General features: G+C 42.6%; 1 protein-coding gene across 1 annotated transcript in view; it reads left to right on the top strand.

Moving 5' to 3' along the window:
• TMTC2 (transmembrane and tetratricopeptide repeat containing 2) overlaps nt 1-5,670 on the top strand; it is a 242,311-nt gene that overhangs the window by 54,900 nt on the left and 181,741 nt on the right. The window lies entirely within an intron of this gene.

Below are 5,670 nucleotides of genomic sequence, written 5' to 3'. Positions count from 1 at the left end.
GTTGGGGCTCGAGCAGAGCCCCCATGCATCATGGGGCAGCAGGGATCGCCCCTCCGCCCAGCAGCACCAGCTAAATCGGGGCTTTTTTTTTCCCCAAAGTGTCGGGAGCTGGGGCAGGCAGGGCAGCCATTGCTGGGCTGGGAGAGCGGGTGGGGGATGGGGCCTGGGTGATTTGGCCAAATCGATTTGGATCAGTGATTCGAATCACTGAATCAAATCACCATCCCCCAAATCGGCCGAATCTGAAGCGAATACTAGCCACTTCACATAGGCCTAATGCCCATGTACTTTGTGACTAAGTTTTCTCTCCTGTTGCAGGGAGTCATGTGAGTCAGTAAAATTTCAGGGAGGAAATAGCATTAAACATATGGTAAACATGTCACCGAGTAATATTAGTGACAGAGGGCTTTAAGTTTGCCCAATTTCCTGCTAAAATTTCCAGATGCATTATAGCAGATCTTAATAAATAACAAATCACTCAGTTTAATGTCCATGAATGGTTCTTGGTACTTGTTTGTGAGAGAGAGGGAAAAGTCTAAACAGCGTTGTGAGAATGGTATATGTCACTGGATGACTGAGGACTGAGTGTTGGCAGAGTGGACCGTTGGCCAATATTTGCTGTGGTGCTTCATTCGGGAGTGTTATTATGCAGCTTGTGACTTAGAACTCAGTGCAAGGAAAATGTACAGCATGGGTGGTTCATATGGATGGGTTTTGGTAGAGGATGAAAGTGGTTCTCCAATCAAAAACACTAAAATTGCCTGTGGTACTTGGCTGGTAGCTGAGAGAGGAGACATTAAATCTGATCTAAATCAGTGTTCGCTTTTTTCCCAGATGAAAATAACTGCGTATGAAAGGGTGGAGGATTTATGAGGGTGTCAGAACACATGGCAGATGGGCTGGATTAGGGCTCTGGAGCACTGTAATCTAAAGCCTTGCTGCCAAGCATTACAGACGATCTTCCCCTGCTGCTGGGCTACACTGAATATACACAGTCTGAAGGAGCATATGCAGGCAATGAAAAGGAAGAATTGTCAAAGGAACAGCTTGCCTAGAAAGAACCAACTGGAAAAGCATGATTTTTTTGTGGTCTTCAAACACACACACTTCTTAGAGGAAACTTTATTGGAAAGAAGGAAACAAAATGTTGACAATTTTGTTTTGGATTTAAGAGTTTTAAATCGCAAATTCCTGACCAGGTGTGGACATGTTACCCCAGGGAAAAGGCTCTATATTGTTAGAACCTCCAGTAGCTGATGGGTATGAGAAGAAAGGTGGAGAACAAACAGTAGCTAGATTAGACAGTATAGATTCACTCACCCTCCAGTTTGTGTGATGGAAGGTTTCAGTTTAGTTCTGTTAATCTGAAGTAGTCTCATTGAGATCAATATCCATTTATGGCAAGTGGCTCCAGAACAATCTCATTTATCAATATAATCATGCATGGGAAGTTCCTAATGAGTCTGCCAGCTCTTGAGAAGGTACAGGTATGCAAAACTAATATCTAGAAAACAGTTCAAAGTGTCTAAGTCTGAACAATAATGAGAATCTTAATTAGAGAGGAGTTCCTCATCTCTCAAATTTTCCCTGTTCTTACTTGAATTTTTTCTTCCTTCTATTTTATTAGTTTCATGTCATTGTTGTTTCCCTTATCATTCTTTCTATCCCCACTCTCCCCCTCCTCTTCCCTCTGCAGATAGCCACAAAAGCAATGATGTGATTTTTTTTTAATGAGAATTCACTTCTGTAATTTATCTCTTCCTTTACTCCTTTCTGGTTTATACCATTTCATTTTTCAGCTTCAGGATGAGACAGAGGAGAAAACATAGATTAAATAACTTCTGCCATGCAGCCATATTGATATTTCTTCTCCATTGATAAAGGAAAAAATTATAGTTGGTAAAGGAAAAATTTAGAGTTTGCAACTTGCATATATGGAACCAGATAATCTTTAATGAATGACTAGGGAACATCCATTGGTTTACATTTCTTCCTTCCTCATTTTAACTAAAGCTTTACATTAACCTGGGTTACTTTATACAAACCTTTTAATTTTCCCTTTTTCACTACATTTTTTTTTTTCATTGGATAACAGCCTCCATGATCTTTGTGCACTGAGGCTGACTCTCCTCAGCTGCTTCTGCCAGCCCATGATTGTTTCGTCCTTTATTCCCTGACTACCTCTGTCTCAGCTCTCTGTCATTTAAAAACACTTCTTTCCCACCCCCATATAGTACCTTTCACTATTACCCATTAGATTTACTATACTATGTGTTAAACAAAATCAGGATGGAAAATGACCCAAGTACAGGGAGCCTAGTGAAAACCCACATGCTTCAGTTAAGTCTATGAGCCCTGTAGATTTGGAGCCTGGAACTATAGGAAATAATATATCTATAATGCAGGTAGGGAACAAGGAGGACCTAAAACCTGCAAATAAAGAGCATGGCATGAGTTAGGCTTAGGCCTAGTGAAAAAGAGTAGGTGACTTTTATTTAGTGTAAGATTAGTTATGAAAATGGTTAATTGAACAGAGTGTTACCCTTTGTTTTGTGAAATATTAAGGGAAATACAGGAATTCACTATTTTAAAGTTCCACCTAGGAGGGCATTTTAAATTTTAAGTAGGGCATCAAACTCAGCCGGATAAGTGGTGCAGGACCAGTCTGCAGGCCAGACCAGACCCACAGACCAGCCCCACATTCCAGCGCGTGTCCTAAAGTGGCCAAAGCTCCTGTTGCTGCCACCACTGGACTGTTTCAGTCAATATTTCTGCTCTGCTGTTTCGGTCAATATTTTATGCATTGTCCTCTATTCAACTGTGATGTCCGTTGTAACCCCTCAAATAACCATATGGTAAATAACTCGAATATTAAATAGAATTGAAAAAGAAAAGGTTACACAGTGAGTAAACTTTTGAGGACATTAAGATAATATGTGACAAGCATGAAACAGCATTACTAGTAGTAATACTGTATTTGTTTATGGTACCATAAATCCAAGGATCTTTGCTGTTGCATCATGTATGAATAAGAAATCCAAGTTTGTTTATTGTTTTTTAAGGAGGTTTCCATTTGTCTTCTAATTAACCAGAATGATTTTGTTGGGAGTAGTAAATATTCAGACTTTGTCTGCCCTTAATTGAACGGGGCAATTGGTGGATCCTTACCAAAGGGAGGTTTTCTTCTAATTATTTTTGTTAAATAAGTATTAATAAGATAGCAAAGCAACAAAGGGATTCTAACAATCTAAGGATCTCATTTCCTCTCTCAGCAATCAAGTTTCTCTGTAATTGTACTTGGGATGTCTTAATCTTGCTAGTCCTGCATACTACTAGTACAGGCTTGACCTGAATTTCTAATTAAGAAATTAAGCAGAACATCCTTCCCCTCCCAGCCTATTTTCTTTCTACACAAAGCCTTTTGGTTCTCCTTTATATCTCACAAGAGAGCCAAAAAGAGCACAGAAGGGAGCAAAAAAGGGTCACCTTTAAGAGCTGAGAGTTGGATGTACCATGGAAAATAAGTTCCAACACATCTCAGCCACAGGTGCAAAAGAATTTAAAAGTGGCAAAAATAACAATAGGGGATGAAAGAAAGTGTTCAGCTTCTGATTTGTCCTAAATCACAACTGAGGGGTATAAGTGAAACCAGCAGAGCTGAGATTTGAAGAGTCTTGTTAAATAAACTCAGAGAATCAGTTGAGTCACCTAAAAAAGGCCTGATGTGGACAGTGCCACAACAAATGAGTAGCACAACAAAAAAATGCTGCTAGAGTAAACTAGTCAGGGAATAAATATTTTATGCTGGGTGCATCTACCTGTGCAATTAATGTGAATCAAACTCCAGACAAGTTCAAGCTAGAGTTAACTGCTCCTGGGCACAGTGTCTACACGGGCACCCGGGACAACAGCAATTTGAGTTGGGGCGGAGTAGGCCCCTAGCTTCCTGGGCTTACTGGGTGCAATTTATACCCTTTGGTCAGCATCTACATGTGAGTTTCAGCCCAGTTAATTACTCTGCCATAAGATAGTACTGTCCCCGACAGTACTATTGTATAGCAGTGTTAATTAGTTTACTGTGCACTAATACCAGCACAAACATAGACAATGATGCTTTCCTCTGGAGCTAATTAATCTACTCCTCAATAAAGTGCATGTGTAGAAGATGTACCCAGTGGGCACGTCTGGACAAGAGGACACACATGTTTCCCCAGGGACAACTAGAAATGGCACATTTGTGTGACTTCTATTTGTCCCCAGGGAACGCCCCTGTGTCTGCTCTCTGGTGCAGGGCAGATTGCTCCGGGTGGGGTAGGGGAAGCTGGGGCTAGCATCTGGGCTGGCTCCAGCAGTCTTACCTGGGGTTCTGGGGGGCCTCCTGGAGTTGTAGTGATGGTGATCTGGCCACGTGGAGCCTGGCTGGCAACTGGAGTATGGCTGTGGCCAGCCAGGCTCAGGTGTTGGGAGGTGCACATAGCTGCCATGCACACCACGCTGCTCTTTTGGCATGCTCTTTTCTGATAATGGGATTTCTCAGTATCTAAATTTGGCTGTTTACTGCAAATATGGGACTAAGAGGACAGGACTGGAAGTAATGGCCTCAGGACAGGACTAGGAGCAGCACACTTAAACTGCAGCAGGAGAAATTTAGGCTGGAGATTAGGAGGAACTTTTTGACTGAGGATTGTCGAGCATTGGAACCTAGATAAATTGTGGAATCCCCTTCGGAAGTTTTCAAGAGCAGGGTAGGCAGATGTTTGGCTTGGATGGTTTAGTCAAGAGATGATTTTGCCTTGACCAGGGGACTGGACTAGATATCCTTGTGAGGTCCCTTCCAGACCTACTTTCCTTTGATCTTAACTTCAAACAATGGGCATAAACAAAGAAACAAACAGTTTTATGGTTCATGAGATCAAGGAAATTTTTTCCCACAAAGAACTAGGAATCAACTCTTTGAGAGGTAGTGTGAATTGGCTCCAGTGTCATGGAATTGTTTCTGGTACCAGAACAAGCTCATTTAGGGTGCAGACAGAAGTGTGGCTCCTCCCCAAGGGGAATCTAGCTGCTGGCTGGAAGCCTGCAGCCAGTTTCCTCTAGCAGTGGCCCCTTCTCTTTCCCAGCCTGTCCCTGTTTCAGAATGGGATATGGGAAAGGGAGCAGAGGAAGCTCATGCTAGGGGTTTCCCAGCCAGCTCTGGAGGGAGGGTGGGGTGGATGAATTGATGCCAACACTTCTGGGAGGGGTGGGGTAAGGCTCCAATACACCCACCCCACCCTCCAGCAGGGACTGAAAACCCCCCAAACCAAACTCCATCTGCTCCCTTTCCCCTCTCCCATTCTGAAAACAGCAACAGACTAAGAGGCAGGCAGGCCTGTTTTGAAACTTCTTCATCTGACCCCTCATGTAATGAGGGATCAGATTTTCACCCAGTTGGTCATTTTTGAAGCTGTCTGCAGCCATGCACTTGTGTTTGGTCATGGTTATAAACTGCTTACTATGGCCAAATTAGGCAAAAATTGTCATGTCTATCTGTACCCTTAGTTTATTCAGGTATCTCCATGATGCATTGCAGCCTGCAATCCATTCTTTTGGTTCCATGATTTGGAGCAGGGATTTGAACCTGTTTCTTCCACATCAGGCTATAGAGGTGGTGGCATCTTTCTCTCTTTC

The sequence above is a fragment of the Alligator sinensis genome, unplaced genomic scaffold, assembly GCF_000455745.1.
Source record: "Alligator sinensis unplaced genomic scaffold, ASM45574v1 scaffold976_1, whole genome shotgun sequence".
Taxonomy (NCBI): domain Eukaryota; kingdom Metazoa; phylum Chordata; order Crocodylia; family Alligatoridae; genus Alligator; species Alligator sinensis.
This window is presented reverse-complemented; position numbering and strand designations above follow the sequence as displayed.